The sequence below is a fragment of the Mustelus asterias genome (assembly GCF_964213995.1).
Source record: "Mustelus asterias chromosome 26 unlocalized genomic scaffold, sMusAst1.hap1.1 SUPER_26_unloc_7, whole genome shotgun sequence".
NCBI lineage: Eukaryota > Metazoa > Chordata > Chondrichthyes > Carcharhiniformes > Triakidae > Mustelus > Mustelus asterias.
Genome location: NW_027590114.1, coordinates 515,015 through 532,745, shown reverse-complemented (window position 1 = coordinate 532,745; position 17,731 = coordinate 515,015). Strand labels below are relative to the sequence as shown.

The 17,731-nt window shown below is 44.2% G+C and overlaps 1 pseudogene; it reads left to right on the top strand.

Moving 5' to 3' along the window:
- Nucleotides 1–1,588: 1,588 nt before the first annotated feature.
- LOC144482169 (iron-sulfur cluster assembly factor IBA57, mitochondrial-like) lies at nucleotides 1,589–16,359 on the top strand (annotated as a pseudogene).
- Nucleotides 16,360–17,731: the final 1,372 nt, after the last annotated feature.

Below are 17,731 nucleotides of genomic sequence, written 5' to 3'. Positions count from 1 at the left end.
CAGAAGCCAGAGGTTCGTTGTAGAGGGTTGTTCCTTTTTTCAAATTGGACGCCTGTGGCCAGAGATGTGCCTCAGGGATCACTGCTGGGTCCACTGTTATTTGTCATTCATATTAATGATTTTGATGAGAATATAGGAGGCATGGTAAGTAAGTTCGCAGGTGATACAAAGATTGGTGGCAGCGTGGACAGTAAAGAAAGTTATCTCCAATTGCAACAGGAACTTGATGAATCGGGCCAGTGGGCTGCCGAATGGCAAATGGAGGTTCATTTAGTTAAATGCGAGGTGATGCATTTTGTTAGATTGAACCAGGGCAGGACTTACTCAGTTAATGGTAGGGCGTTGGGGAGAGTTACAGAACAAAGAGATCCAGGGGTAAATGTTCATAGATTCTTCAAAGTGGAGTCACAGGTGTACAGACTGGTAAATAAGGCAATCAGCATGCTTGGTTTCAATCCATCAGAACATTGAATGCAGGAGTCGGGACGTCTTGTTGTAGTTGTGCAAGACGTTGGTCAGGCGACACTTGGAATACTGTGTCCAGTTCTGGTCACCCTATTATAGAAAGGATATTATTAAACTAGAAAGAGTGCAGAAAATATTTACAGTTATGCTATGTGGACTTGATGATTTGGTTTACAAGGAGAGGCTGGATAGACTGGGACTTTATTCACGAGAGTGCAGAAGGCTGAGGGGTGTTCTTTTAGAGATTGATTAAATAATGAGGGGTACAGATCAGCTAAATAGTCAAAATCTTTTCCCAAAGGTAGGGCAGACTTTTAAGCTGAGAGAGGAGAGATACAAAAGTGTCCAGAGTGGCATACACAGAGGGTGGTGAGTGCCTGGGACAATCTGCCAGAGGTCGTAGTGGAGGCGGGTACAATTTTGTCTTTTAAAAAGCATTCAGACAGTTACATGGGTAAGATGGATATCGAGGGAAATGAGTCAAATGCGGGCAATTTGGATGAGCTTAGGGGTTGAAAAAAAAAGGGCGCATGGACAAGTTGGACCGAGGGGCCTGTTTCCATGCTCTACAACTCTATGACTCTATGACTTTCAGTCCTCAAGTGTTCTCATCTCTGGATTACTACCCAAGCCACTTGCAATGGCTGAGAAAGATAGGGAAGTAACAACGTGGCTAAAGGAGCAGTGGGGGAAAGTTCGGTTGCATGTCATGGGGCATTGGCGATAATATTGGAATCGGAGTGATCTGTACCTTTGGGGAAGTCTCCATCTGCAGGGTTCCAGTGGAAATAATAATTAGATTGGTCACAAGGACTTTAAAATCCCAAGTATGTAGGGGGTGGGGGAGATGGAAGGGTAAAACTACAAGAATCATCGTGGTTCCTGGGAACCAAAACAGCAGGTAAGCATCTGTGGAGAAGATAGAAGTCAATTGGACGAAAAATAAGTTCAGTTTAACGACCAGGGTTTCAGAAAGGAGGTCACAACGTGGGAAAAACGGAGTGCACAGGAAAACTCGGCAAATGAAAGACAAATCAGTGGGACATATTTAAATACCTTGTAAGTAAATGTACGCAGTATTCGTGATGCTGTCAATGAGTTGACGGCACAAAGAGAAATAAATATGGGGATTGATGAAGCATGGCTACAGAAGTACCAGGACTCGGTTTTGAATGTCCAAGGGTTATCAGAAATTCAGAAGCATAGCCAAGATGGAATACGAGGTAGAGTTGCTCTGTTGGTTAAAGATGATATCAAGACTCTATTAAGAAATTACATTGACACTAAAGAGTAACATGTTCAATGGATCTGGGTGGAAAATTTAAAAAAGCACAACAAATTGGCAGGAACAATTCACAAGACTCCGAACACTGCTTCCAAATTGGGATATAGTATCATTCAAGAAATAATGAGGGCTTGTGAGAAAAGAGGCACGGTAATATGGGTGAGTTGACCTTTCATAATGACTCGATTAATACAATTCATAGAAGAATCATAGAAACCCTACAGTACAGAAATAGGCCATTTGGCCCATCGAGTCTGCACCAACCACACTCCCACGCAGGCCCTACCCCCATACCCCTACACATTTTACCCACTAATCCCTCAAATCTAAACATCCCTGGACACTAAGGGGCAATTTTAGCATGGCCAATCAAAATAATCCGCACATCTTTGGCCTGTGGGAGGAAATCGGAGCACCCGGAGGAAACCCACGCAGAAACGAGGAGAATGTGCAAACTCCACACAGACAGTGACCCAAGCTGGGAATCGAACCCAGGTCCCTGGAGCTGTCAAGCAGCAGTGCTAACCACTGTGCTACCGTGCCGCCCAATTGTCATCGGTCGCCTCCAGGAAGATTTCACAGAATGCATAAGGGACTGTGTCCAAGAAAAAACATGTCCCAGGGATGTTTTCAGAAATAAAATTTCAGGCAATGGATCAACCGAGTAGGGCGTGGGCAGCAGTAGGTGAACGTGAAAGAGAAGGTATTCGATTTGATTTGATTTGATTAATTATTGTCACGCATTAGAATATAGTGAAAATTATTGTTTCTTGCGCGCCATGCAGACAAAGCATGCCGTTCATTGAGGAGGAGTTGAGAGGGTGCAGAATGTAGTGTTACAGGCATAGCGAGGGTGGAGTGAAAGATCACCTTAAAGCAAGGTAAGTCCATTCAGAAGTCTGACAACAGCAAAGAAGAAGCTCATGTGTTCGACTGGAGCAGGACAGAGGGAGAGATTCTCAGAGGGTGAGTAAAGTGCTGTGATTTATTTAGTTATTTAATCCGTTTTTTCGCGGGCTTTTTTTTTTCAAGGGTTTAAACGAAGGGAAGTGGGAGTAGGCCGCAGGGGATTCTGGGAGATTGTGTGTTTTTTTTTCGTATAAACGTCACTCGATACAGCGGGCAGCGTCGGGAGCGGGCAGCGGAGTGAGTGGGGAGCAGAGTGTAAACTGTAAGGGCTTTGGCACACAGGGCTTCGGCGAGGACAGACAGAGGCACGGTAGGGTTCCACTTTTAAATTACACCGACTTATACAAGGTAAATTGTTATGGAGGGAAATGAAATGTGCTATTTCTGCATGATGTGGGAGCAAGTGCTCCCCAAGGTGGACCCAGGGACCATGTCTGCAGTAAGTGCTGGTTGCTGGAGCATTTCCAGCTCAAATAGATGAACTGGACTCTGAGCTACAGACACTGAGGCTTATCAGGGAAGGGGAGAGCTATCTGGATAATCTGTACAACGAGAAAGTCACACCCTTTAGACTGACTAACTTAGCTGGGGTCAGGGACAACAGGGAGTGGCTGCGGGTGAGGCGGCCAGTGGGGGGAAGAAGGCGGGCAGTGGGGGGAAGAAGGCGGGCAGTGGGGGAAGAAAGGAAGTAGTATGAGGGAGGTAAAGTCCCATGAACATCAGCCCTTAAATCTGTGCAAAAGATTTGAGGTTCTTGCCACCAGTGTAGATGGGAAAAATGGCTGCGAGAAGGACGAGCAAACTGTCGGCAGTACCAGGGTGCAGGGTGCTGCTGCAACGGAGAAATCAAAGAGAAATGTAGTAGTAATTGGGGATAGTGTTGTTAAGGGCATACACACTGTTCTCTGTGACCAGGATAAGGAACACCGGAAGTTGTATTGCCTACCTGGTGCTCGGGTCCAGGATGTATCATCTGGGCTGCAGAGGAATTTGGAATGGGAGGGCGAAAATCCAGTTGTCGTGGTCCATGTAGGTGCCAATGACATAGAAAAAACAGGAACTAAGGATCTGCAGAGGGAGTACAAAGAGCTCGGGAACAAATTAAAATGCAGAACCAACAAGGTGGTAATCTCTGGATTACTACCTGAGCCACGCGCGAATTGGCGCAGGGTTAATAAGATTAAGGAGAGGAATGCGTGGCTCAAGCATTGGTGTGGGAGGAATGGGTTCGAATTCGTGGGGCATTGGCACCAGTATTTGGGTAGATGGGACCTCTATAGATGGGATCGTCTCCGTTTGAACCGTGCTGGGACCAGTGTCCTAGCGAATCGTATCACTAGGGTTGTAGATAAGGTTTTAAAACTAATTTATGGAGAGGAGGGTGCAGAGATAAGAGGAATTACGAAATCAATGGTACAGGAGAGGTAGCGAGTGCAAGTGAATGAGGGCATTCAAGTAGTTAAAGGAGTAGAGGGCGAGCGAGAGGCTGATAGCGTTTCATCAAATCGGGTCCAGATAAAAGCTGGAATAAAGGCACTTTTCCTGAATGCACGAAGCATTCGGAACAAAGTTAATGTGTTGATGGTGCAAATCAGCACAAATGGGTATGATCTCGTGGCCATTACAGAAACGTGGCTGCAGGAAGACCAGGACTGGGAGATGAATATCCAGGGGTGTCAGGCATTTAGGCAGGAAGGAAAATGTGATCGGGTAGCTCTGTTAATAAAAGATAATATCAGGGTAGGAGTGAGGGATGACATCGGCTCGAAGGAACAAAACGTGGAATCGTTACAGCTTGAGATAAATAATAGTAGGGGGAGAAAGACACTAGTCGGCGTTTTCTATAGGCCCCCAAATAATAATGTTGAGGTGGGGAGGGCAATAAATAAGGAAATAATGGATGCGTGCAAAAACGGAACGACAATAATCATGGGGCACTTCAACTTGCATATTGATTGGCTGACTCAAGTTGGAAGGGGTGGGATGGACGAAGAGTTCTTAGAATGCTGTCGGGATAGTTACCTTGAACAGTATGTTACAGAACCGACGAGGGAACGAGTTATCTTAGATCTGGTAACGTGTAACGAGGTAGGCAGAATTAAGGCTGATCTTGTGAAGGATCCTCTTGGGTCACGTGATAACAATATGGTCGAATTTCTGATTCAAATGGAAGAGGAGAAAGTAGGGTTCCATACCAGTGTCCTCTGTTTGAACAGTGGGAAGTACGATCGGATGAGAGCGGAATTGGCTCAGGTGGACTGGGAGAGCAGACTGGTAGGGAGGACAGCTGAGGAACGGTGGAAGATTTTTAAGGAGACCCTTTTCAGTACTCAGCAACAATATATTCCGGTGATAAAGAAGGACTGTAAGAAAAGGGATAACCAGCCGTGGATAACGAAGGAAATTAAGAAGAGTATTAAATTAAAGACCGATGTGTACAGAGTGGCCAAAAATAGTGGAGAATCGGAAGATTGGGAAAACTTTAAGAAACAACAAAGAACGGCTAAGAAAGCGATAAAGAAAGGAAAGATAGGCCATGAAGCTAGGCTCACTCTAAATATAAAATAAATGATAGTAAAAGCTTTTACAAATATATAAAAAGGAATAGAGTGGCAAGAGTGAATGTTGGACCCTTGGAGGATGAGAGCGGGGATTTAATTGTGGGAAATGAGGAAATGGCTGAAACTTTTAAATAAGTTTTTTGTCGGTCTTCACGGTGGAAGACACAAATAGTTTACCAAATATTACCGATAGAGGGCTGGGAGGAGGAGAGTTACACGATACAATTAATGTTACCAGGGAGGCAGTGCTTGGTAGACTAACGGGACTGAAGGTGGACAAGTCCCCGGGCCCGGATGGAATGCATCCCAGGTAACATAAAGAAATGTCAGAGGTAATAGTGGATGCGTTAGTGGTAATTTATCAAAATTCGTTCGATTCTGGGGTCGTGCCGGTGGATTGGAAAACGGCTAATGTTACGCCGCTGTTTAAAAAAGGAAATAGACAAAAGGCGGGTAACTACAGGCCGGTTAGCTTAACGTCTGTAGTTGGGAAAATGCTGGAATCCATCTTTAAAGAAGAAATAGCAGGCCATCTGGATAAGAATGGTTCGATGAAGCAGACGCAGCATGGATTCATGAGTGGAAAGTCGTGCTTGACGAACTTGTTGGATTTTTATGAAGATGTGACGAGTGTGGCTGACGGAGGGAAACGGGTAGATGCAGTGTTTTTGGATTTCCAAAAGGGGTTTGATAAGGTGCCTCACAAAAGGTTGCTGAAGAAGATTAGGTCACACGGAGTTGGGGGTAGGGTGTTCGCGTGGATTGGGGATTGGCTATCCGACAGGAAGCAGAGAGTCGGAATAAATGGGTGCTTTTCTTGTTGGCATATGGTAACTAGTGGCGTGCCTCAGGGATCGGTACTGGGGCCTCAACTATTTACCATTAATATAGACGATCTGGAGGAGGGGACTGAGTGTAGGGTAACAAAGTTTGCAGACGACACAAAGATAAGTCGAAAAGTGAATCGTGTGGAGGGCGTAGAAGGTCTACAGAGTGATTTGGACAGGCTGAGTGAGTGGGAGAGTATCTGGCAGATGGAGAATAACGTTTACAAATCCGAGGTTATTCACTTTGGAGGAAATAATAGCAAATTGGATTATTATCGAAATGGAAAAAAAATACAACATGGGATTGTGCAAATGGACCTGGGGGTCCTTGTGCATGAGACGCGAAAACCCAGTCTGCAGTTGCAACAGGTGATCAAGTTGGCAAATGGGATGTTGGCCTATATCGCAAGGGGGATTGAATATAAAAGCAGAGATCTCTTGCTGCATCTGTACAGAATATTGGTGAGGCCGCAGCTGGAATATTGTGTGCAGTATTGTTCCACTTATTTGCGGAAGGATATATTGGCCTTGGAGGGAGTGCAGAGTACGTTCACCAGGTTGATACCAGAGATGAGGAGAGACTGAGCAGATTGGGTTTGTACTCGTTGGAATTTAGAAGGCTGAGGGGGGATCTTTTAGAGACCGATAAGATAATGAAATTGTTGGATAGGGTAGAGGTGGAGAGATTATTTCCACTTAGAAAGGAAACTAGAACTAGAGGGCACAGCGTCAAAATAAAGGGGGGGTCCGTTTAGGACAGAGTTGAGGAGAAACTTCTTCTCTCAGAGGGTGGTGAATCTCTGGAATTCTCTGCCCACTGAAGTGGTGAAGGCTACCTCATTGAATATGTTTAAATCAGGGATAGATGGATTCCTGATCGGCAAGGGAATTAGGGGTTATAGGGATCAGACGGTAAGTGGAACTGATCTTATTGAATGGCGGGGCAGGCTCGAGGGGCTAGATGGCCTACTCTTGATCCTATTTCTTATGTTCTTATATAAGCTGTTCTTGAGTCGGTTGGTACGAGACTTCAGACTTCTGTGTCTTTTTCCCGACGTTAGAAGGTGGCATAGTGAATGTCCGGGGTGCGTGGGTTCCTTAATTACGCTGGCTGCTTTGCCGAGGCAATGGAAAGTGTAGACAGAATCAATGGATGGGAGTCTGGTTTGCGTGATGGATTGGGCTACATTCACGACCTTTTGTAGTTCCTTGCGGTCTTGGGCAGAGCAGGAAGCATACCAAGCTGCGATACAACCAGAAAGAATGCCTTCTATGGTGCATCTGTAAACATTGATGAGAGTCGGCGCAGACATGCCAAATTTAATTCGTCTTATGAGAAAGTAGAGGGGATGGTGGGCTTTTGTAACTATAGCGTCAGCAAGGGGGACGGGTGTTGGGGGGGGGGGACGAGGACAGGTTGTTGGTGATCTGGACACCTAAAAACGTGAACCTCTCGATCTTTCCATTTGTCCTCAGGTAGGTAGAGAATCAGAGGGGCACACAGAGGCTATGACCCAAAGGAGCCAGAGAGTGGGTATAGATGGGGCTTTTTCTGAATGGAGGTCGGTCACCAGTGGTGTGCCCCAGCGATCTGTCCTGGGACCCTTACTGTTTGTCATTTTCATAAATGAACTGGATGAGGAAGCGGAGGGATGGGTTCGTAACTTTGCCAACGACACGAAGTTTGATGGGGATTTGGATAGTCTGGAGGGATGTCAAAAGTTACAGAGGGACATAGATAGGATGCAAGACTGGGCGGACAAGTGGCAGATGGACTTCAACCCAGATAAATGCGTCGTGGTCCATTTTGGTAGGTCAAATGGGATGAAGGAGTACAATATAAAGGGAAAGACTCTTAGTACTGTAGAGGATCAGAAGGACCTTGGGGTCCGGGTCCATAGGACTCTGAAATCGGCCCCGCAGGTGGAGTAGGTGGTTAAGAAGGCATATGGTGTGCTGACCTTGATCAATCGAGGTATTGAGTTGAGGAGTATGGGGATAATGATGCAGCTGTATATAACCCTCGTCAGACCCCACTTAGAGTACTGTGCACAGTTCTGGTCGCCTCACTATAGGAAGGATGTGGAAAAGATTGAAAGGGTGCAGAGGAGATTTCCAAGGATGTTGCCTGGATTGAGGGGCATGCCTTATGAGGATAGGCTGAGGGAGCTCGGTCTTTTCTCCTTGGAGAGACGAAGGATGAGAGGAGACCTAATAGAGGTGTATAAGATGTTGAGAGGTATAGATCGGGTGGACTCTCAGAGGGTTTTTCCCAGGGTGGAAATGTCTGCTACGAGAGGACACAGGTTTAAGGTGCTTGGGGGTAGGTACAGGTGAGATGTTAGGGTAAGTTTTTCACACAGAGGGTGGTGGGCGAGTGGAATCGGCTGCCGTCAGTGGTGTTGGAGTCGAACTCAATAGGGTCTTTTAAGAGACTCCTGAATGAGTACATGGAGCTTAATAGGATGGAGGGTTATAGGTAGGTCTGGAAGGTAGGGATGTGTTCGGCACAACTTGTGGGCCGAACGGCCTGCTTGTGCTGTAGTTTTTCTGTGTTTCATTTTCACATCTTTCAATTTGATCCATTGCATTCACTACCTCCTGTACGGTCTATGCAGTATCGGAGAGGCAAAACCTAGACTGGTTGATCGCTTTGCTGAGCATTTTGGAGAGGAAATTTATCCGGGCAGAATAACCCCAGGAATTCAACGTGTCGCACTTTCAAATGACTCGAGGTAATATTCATTTCTGTGTTTATTTCATTGATTGATTCCATTGTTGTAACATCTGCAGATTTCTTATCTCTCCCCAAATTTCTTGTCTCTTCCCGCACCCGCTCCCCTCACCCCTGCCCTTCCAGAGACTGTGTCTAAGACATCACCCAAAACTCCACAGGTCTGAGTTTGATGGAGATTAGCCTTCATTTGTAATAATGAGCAAAGTTTGGTGTGTATTACTTCCAACATTCCAATCCCATCCTCTACCTATCATTTGTGATGTTCTATGGCAGACATCCATCTGTTTCCAGAACTGTTTGTACCTGGAACAGGTTCCTACTCTGCCACCAGAGGATTATAGTATGAGGGTCACTCCATAATCAAGCCTGATGTGTCTCTCCCACATTTAATGGCCCGTTTAAAAGATTTTCCTGTTTGGCACTCAGCCTGTTCGGCCGGATTATGGAAACAGTTTCATTGGCCATCAATTCCTGGGGTAAGACTCGAAGTACGCCGGCATCTCCACATCGTAGGACTCGAACAAAGACCTTCTGATGTTGACAATATAACAAAGATAACTTGTCTCCCTTCTGCCGGCGACAGGATGTGTACAAAAATGATGTCCACTTGAAAGAAAGAAAATATTTGGAATCGCCAAACAAACAGTTGAGGAACAGCAATAAAAGTAATTGATAGAGATATTATGAAATAAATTCAATAAATAGGCATGTGACCTTCCAGGACAGGATCGGCCCAACCGAACGGTAATAAGAGATGTTACAACATGACAGTGCGTTCAACTTTCACAAAGAGACACACGGACAGGAAGAACAAGCCGTGATAACTTCGCTCGAATAAAACTGAAAAATAATGTCAATTCAAACGTTAAGAAATCCGACATTCATGCAGGGGAATATTTAATCTTCAGCTTGTTTCTATAATATTGCAAAATAATTTTACTGTTTCATTTACTGATTAATATGTTAAACCAAATTTTCGGAGAACGTCTATCAAACAGGGAAATTTTAACAATATCCCTGAGTACCAATGTGTCAATGTCAATTTTTTTTTTGGATATTGCATTGAAGTTATCGAGTGAAAAAGTGAAGAAATGCTGAAAATAACTATTAGGAAATAATGCAGCAAGGCAAATAGACTTGGAATGTTTTATTTTATTTTGTTAACGAAAAGCTGTACAGGAAATTTGGTTAAATATAATCAGCGATTTTCAGGTGAATTTCAATTACACATCTTTCAATTTGATCTATTGCATTCGCTGCTCCTGTGCAGGAGAAACCAAACCGAGACTGGTTGATCGCTTTGCAAAGCACTTTGGAGAAGAAATGTATCCGTGCAGAATAACCCGAGGAACTCGACTTCTCACACTTTGAAGATTATTGGGATTGTGAATTTAGCATTTCTTTTTTCTCATGTTCAGATTCCTATTTTGCCAATCGTGTCCATAAATATTGATGTCCACAAACTTTATTTGCCAGTACTTTTGGACGGTAAAGGAATTGCCAGAATCCCGGATCTATCTGGGGAGAAACTCGCATGAAGTAGGGGAAGAATTGGTAACTTTATGTCACTGATAAGACATTTTGAATGTGGCACATTTTCCCCTCTGACATCAAATCTTTGGATAAGGCCTTTTCCTGTGATAAGCTGACCACCTTCACTGCAACTTGTGCTTCTTTTGGCGTAATAAAAAAAAAACTCTCAACTGCAGGCTAAGCTGCATAATCTAACTTGTCGCTGGTCACACTATGCAAAGGAATATGAGCAGGGCGCTGCCAGTCTGCCGCTCTCGCCAGCACAATCATTCGAACAGATCGTTACTGATCATTTTGTAACATTAGCTCCAAATTCCTGCTTGTTTCCCAAAATCATTAACCTCCTTGACAAATACATCAATCAATCTCGTTTCCTCAAATTCTGTTGACATTCCTGTCAGAGCACCCTTGCATTTTCCACCATTATGTGATTGATAGATGTCACAACATATTCCAGACCCACTGAAACATTTGAAAGGTCACATCTAATCCCGTGACACATCAAAAAAGCGCCCTCCCCAAAATTCCAGTCACCTCCCCGTTCAAATTCCTCTCTGCGCCAGTCACTTAAATCACCTCTTCAACCACTTCACCTTTCATGTATGTGTTTTCCATTTCTCCCAATCTTCATTAACTCTCTGTACAGCTCCATGTGTCCAACGTAGTGCTTCCAACAATTCCGAGCACCTCCGTTTCTGCACCGTGAACGGGAACGTCTCACATTGCCGCCACTTTCCTGGTCATCAAAAACACTTCCAGACAAGTACCATCGCCCAACCCAACTCCAGTTCAGGGCTGCTTATTTCCCCATGTGCATCTGCACGCTCCTGCTCCAAAACATTTTCAATCATTTCAGTACCATCTCCGTGCTTCCATGTCCAATACTCCCGTCCCTTCCATCGCCTTTAGTCCCTTCTCCATCAGTCCACTATCACCCAGTCATTCCCAAGTTTAATCCTTCAGATCTGTCCCAGCACCCCTCCTTCTCAGTGACCTCACAATTCTCGACCTCTCTATTAAAATATCTTCCCGCCTATTTTTTACGCCAATGACTGTGTGGCCAGTTTCCCCTCCAACTTAATTTTCAAAATTTCTGACGACACCGCCGGAGTGAGTCGGATCTGAAACAGTAATGAGGTCTAGTACAAGAATGAGATAGAGAATCTGGTGAACCTTTGCGACAGAAATAAATCTCTCCCTCAATGTCAACAAAACGAAGGAGATATTAATCGACTTCACGGAGCATCGTGGGAACATGCCCCTTTTTACATGAATGGGGACAACGTTCAAATGGTCGAGAGCTTCAAGTTTTCAGTTTCCATGCCACCAACAGCATGTTCTGCTCCCATCCCCTTTGCCAACACTGTAGTTAAGCAAACACAGCAAAGCCTCCACTCCCTCAGAACACGAAGGAAGTTTGGCTTGTCCGCTATGACTTTCACTAAAGTTTACAGATGCACCATAGCAAGCATTATTTCCAGTTGTATCACGGCTTGATATGGCTCCTGCCCTGCCCAAGACCGCAACAAACTGCAAAGCGCCGTGAACGAAGCCCAGTCCATCACACAAAACAGCCTCCCACCCCTTGCTACCGTCTGCATTTCCTGCTACCTCCGCAAAGCAAAGAGCATGATTAAGGACCACACGCACCCTGGACGTAATCTCTTCCAGTTTCTTCCATCAGAAGAAAGACACAGCATTCTGAGGTGGCGTAGCAACCTAATCAAGAACAGCATCTTCGGATTTTTAATGTACGGACCTCGCACGAAGTTGATATTCCTCTACACCTTAGCTATGGCTGTAACACTACATTTTCCTTCTCTATGAACTTGTATACTTCTCTGTATAGCTTTCAAGAGGCAACGCTTTTCACTGTATGATTATATATGTGACAATAATAAATCTAATCAAATGAAAGCCTGCAGCCAGCACATTTATCAGCCCTGTCAGACGCCATGCCTACCTGTTCACATTGCCTCTATAATTTGAAATGTTTCCATTAACTCCTCCATACAATCACACGTATCCACCACACCATTGAGCACACCCTAAGCATCTCCTCAACAGCAAACTTTCACTCAAAGCTACGCTTGTCACTCTCCTCTCCTCATTCATTCCTGCACCACTTCAATCCATCACATCTTTAAGCATCTCCCTTCGCACTAATAAATACTCGAGTCCGATACATTTTCCATCGTGTCAGAAACATTTCAATGACTTTATTGTTCACTTTCCCGCCTCTGGAGCCAGCTCCAATCAGCTCTCCAACCAAAACCCATCCGGTTTCCAAATCTCTGTGATACCCTTTCTCAAACTTTCCAATCAAACCTCATCAAACAGTTAACACCTCGCAATTATGTACCACGCCAGAATTCTCTTTTCTTTTGGGGCACTCCCACCTTTCCACTTCACTATCTCGTAGCCCTCTAGCTCATTTATATCCCGTATTGCAGATGATGATCTCCACTCTTTGCCATGTGAAAGTTCAGCACCCTCCCACATTTTGATTTCCCTCATGCTTTCCTCCTCCAGTCCTCATCAATTCATGATTCTCTCTCTCTCTCTGCGGCCAAGTTTCCAGCCAAGCTGGCCTTACACTGTTCGAGTTGTACGCATTGTGTTTCCTCGACTCATGTTGAAAATAAACACACACACACTGCCGCATTCCAGTTGGAACACCTCCTCCAAAACTCCTCCTTCCACTCCTTGCCTCTGTCATTTAAATGAACTTCAACTGTAATTAATGATTATCACTACCGAAATAACATTGTGCTGAAAGTGGTAGTCTGTTCTCAGTGTGATTAACATCATACATTTCATGTTTACAGTGGACTAGCGATTGTTACATTATCATGGGCACCGAATTATGTGTTAAGGAGGCCTCACATAAATGAAGAGGATGAAGGAACAACGTGATGGAAGCTGGGTTATACGATTAGACAGGTTTTCTGGAGATTAACATCCTGTCTCTATACGGCAGTCCATGCGGACGATTAAATTTCCCTCAGTGTTTTAATCTCTTATTTGAAAAACGATCAGAATAAATTACTCTGTTTTTATAATTTCATAGAACCTGATTTCCAGCTATATAATTGTTGGTACCAATGAACTTCATACTGAACGAACTTTTGACAGCCAATGAATTTTAATCATGCATTACAAATATTTAGATCCTCTGCTGTTTCGATGTGTTGAAATGAGGAGTTGATTTTAATTGTGTTGAATCATGTCCCTGAGATTGGGAGTTTCATCTTCACTGCTGTTTGATCCCACTTTTCACTAATTTCCCAATTATTGTAAGGGGATACTTGACCACCCCGATCAGCTGATTTCTGAATTGTCGCTGGGTTATTGTGTAAATGGCTGTGTTGGTGCAGGAGCTCAGAAGCTGCAGCATAATTCCAGCCTCTTGGAAAACAGGGTAGCCGTTAAATTTAGATCTGCGTTTGAAAACCTCCATAATTCTGTAATACAAGAAATAAATCACTGATGTCACCCAGAGCAGTATAAAACTAGCTGATATTGTAAATAGCAACACAATCGATCTTGTGCGGTTCATCAGCTCAGTATCCTTTTTCTTCCCATCATTGCTGTGCTGCCGGAGTCTCATTCTACCGCGATTGGCTATAAAAATGCGTTTTATCGTAACAAAGTTACAAAGTAAAATCAGAAAGAATGGAATCACGGGGGTGAACAGCTGCTCAATCCAAGAAAATGCTATCCAAGTGGGTAAAATATAAAAATATATTGATAACACACAACCAAACTGTGCATTGTTGTAATAAGACGAATACAGAAAGGGCCAGGGAATGTTCAAAAACAGAACAGCGAGCTCACAATGATGATTACCACAGCAGCACCTTTCTCGGTGCAGTATTTCCTTTTCATCTTCGGACAGCAAATGGCCACCAGGCGATCAAAGGTAAAAGAGACCGTCAACCAAACAGAAATGTCGATGGCAGCCGGCGACATGTAGAGGATGAATCTGCACACGGGAGTGTAGAGCGCAAACGTGTCAGACCAATAGATTATAGCAATGCGATGTAAGATTACATTAAATACAATTACCAGGAGATCCACTATGGCCATAGCCACCAGGTAACGGGTGACAGATTTGGAGAGGCCACAATCTTTGAAAGACATGATTGCGATTGTCAGGATGTTCACTGTGAGCAATAGAATAAAATAGTGTGAATTAATCAGGCGATAAAAATGCTGAAACAATAGTGCAATAACTGGTCAAAACTAAAAGGAGAGGATCATTTTATACGCTGTTTAAAATACTGAAATTCACATCCCTGGCATTCAGCATAAATCTCCTGAATATGCAGTACACACTGTTGGTGATACGATGTGGTGTCTCAACATGCAGCTGTCATGTTATTTGTGTGCTTTCAGATGGTGCGATTTGTAAATGTGAAATGAATAAATGAAAATTGAGCATAAAGCAGAGCAGAAGAGGAGAGAATGTCGGCAGCGTCCTCGGCTCTCTAAGCAACAGTTGGAGTGAACTTTGGGTCAAATGCTATGCTGCTGCCGCTCAGGCTTCCACCCGGTTGTCACTTAACACTGGGTCTCTATCTCTGGCCATAGCTGGCCGGTCCTTGGCTCCCTGCCACAGGGACGTGTCGGCATGGTGGCAGCACTGATGCTGCTGGTGGGTACCGCTGCTACGGGATGAGGCAATGGCCTCTTCTGCATCTCCACGGCGCGACAGCAGCGCCTTTCTCCGGTATCTGGTCATTAGCCACGTGGAGGTTGGGTTGAGCGCACATCTGGATTTGATTTGCTGTCACCTGCTCAAGTTGCAGTCGAGAACCATGTTCGATGTGATAGAAACATAGAAACGTAGAAAGCTATAGCACAAAACAGGCCCTTCGGCCCCACAAGTTGTGCCGAACATATCCCTACCTTTTAGGCCTACCTATTACCCACCATCCTATTAAGTAGCATGTACTCATCCAGGAGTCTCTTAAAAAACCCTATTGAGTTTGCCTCCACAATCACTGACGGCAGTCGATTCCACTCGCCCACCACCCTCTGTGTGACAAACTTCCCCCTAACATTTCCCCTGTACCTACCCCCCAGCACCTTAAATCTGTGTCCTCTCGTAGCAGCCATTTCCACTCTGGGAAAAAACCTCTGAAAGTCCACCCGATCTCTGCCTCTCAATAACTTATATACCTCAATTAGGTCTCCGCTTTTCAATTAGGTCTCCTCTCATCCTACGTCTCTCCAAGAGAGGTGGCAATAAAGCCAAGACGAAGAGCCAAACATTCTGCAGAAATGTTACGCCACGCTGCTGGATGCTGTACAGAAGCACTTGGAAGTTTATGAAATCAGAATGAAAGTCGACATATCACCTTCTCCAGAACTCCCGCTATGGTCAATACACCCACTCATGCAGTCTACCAAACTTGACAGTGTCTTCGAAGTAAACGCAAATGATCTGGCGGTGCACTCCCGGGACACGTGAGTGATGTTACGGGATGGCGCCTGGTGTTGAACGCGATTTACAACACATTAAAATATTGTCCCAGCTGGTCATCTAGGAGTTATCCAAGACTATCTTAGATATCGGTATAAGGTAGAAATTGCGGATTGTATGAAGGGCCTTCCACCCGGACAAGCAATACCTCTGGAATCCATCCTGGCCTTCATGAATAGGTTCGGATTAACCACAGGCTATTGCATTCGACAAGACATAACGGTTCGGACTCACTACATAGGTTTGATTAATAAAAGGCTGATACCAACCCAATTGGACACCATTTGGCGGCTGGCAATGTTTCCGGAAAGACACAATTATGTCTGAATCCAGAAAATGAGTTCGAAGGCTCAGACCCCATAAAGGTCGAATGACTTGCATCGGCTGACCCAGTCCTTCCTTAAACGGAAATCTGTCCATACGCCAAACGATGGACAGCCATTGATCGAATGGCCATTGCAAATGAACCACTTCTTCTGAGCACAACAGATGATGCTCGTATGCAGTTCAAGGTATCTGTCCCAGATTGGTGTCCAAGTGATGAGAATAAATAAGTGAAAATATGTTTTGTGACAAGCACAGCATTTTGTGGAAAAATGAATATTTTTCGAAATGGAGAATTGGATTTGCGAAGAAATGTCCAGGACTTTCGGCTAAAGAGAGAGCAGGCAATACCAATGATGAACGTAACTCTACAGAACAACACAAGAATGATACAAGCAGCAGGAAAGCACGGAGATATCAGGATAAATGGCCCTGGAGGTACGATAAAAAATGAGGTAAAAGGGGCAGAACGAATAAGCATTTCTACATAAAACACAATATATGATGAAAAATGAATTTTTTAGGTGATAGGAAAATGAGAAGCGAGGCGCAAGTAATGTTTCAAATAATATAAAAAAAATAGAAATTGTCAGAAGCAAACGTCAATGTCAATGTGTTAAAGTGTAAGGATCGAGGACAACATCAGAACGATAATGCAGTCACAACCGACAAGGTTAGATTACAATCGAGACCAGATGAATACGTGATATTCAATTGTAGAAGGTAAAAGAACGACTTTTCACTCAAAATTGGGGCCAATGTAATATTCAGCCAGCAGAGAAAGTAAACCAGGAAGTCCAAAGTTCGAGACATCAAGGTGACTTACCAGGTACTCCGACGAGTGCGAGTGTTGGATAATAGACAGCCGCTGTCTGGGTGATTGAGGAACGACGCATCTTCTGAGTGTTGAGAACAAGTGGTGGTGTTGAAGAAGATCTATCCCACTGCACTCTGAGACAGTGAATCAAAATAAGTGGTGTTTTATATTTATGTAGATGGTCTTTCGTGTTAAATATGTACATCCCAAATGCTATTACTTACACGTTGATTCACAAACACACTGGTGACACCACCTGCTCTCTCACCGTAGATCTCATCAGAGATTGTAAGACAATAGATAAACCTTTTGGGATTAGATTGCATGCTGACTCTGTATTAACTGTATGATGTTGATCATTTCAAATCCTAGCCTATCAACACTCCTTTATGCATTTGAGAAATGTACACTGCTTTCGTTTGCATCGTCCCTTCTCTCACAATCTCCATGTCATATTCGGTATTCAAATTAAAGTTCCCTTCTGTCGAATTATTCAATTTTCCCAATTACCCTTTCTCCTTTCCACCTCCATCCTTGTTTCCCAAATAATGTTTCCTCTTATTCTGCCTCGCTTCCACGTTTGGGAAACTTGCAGTTGCCGCAAAGATTGGCTGAGCAGTGGATAGTGTAAAGGATCATGTTGGAATTACATAAAACACTGGCTATGAAATAACTGGAGTGTTGTGTGCAGTTATGATCACCACATTACAGGAACAAAGAACAAAGAAAATAGCAGCACAGGAAGAGGCCCTTTGGACCTGCAACGAACATGCTCTCCGTTTGAA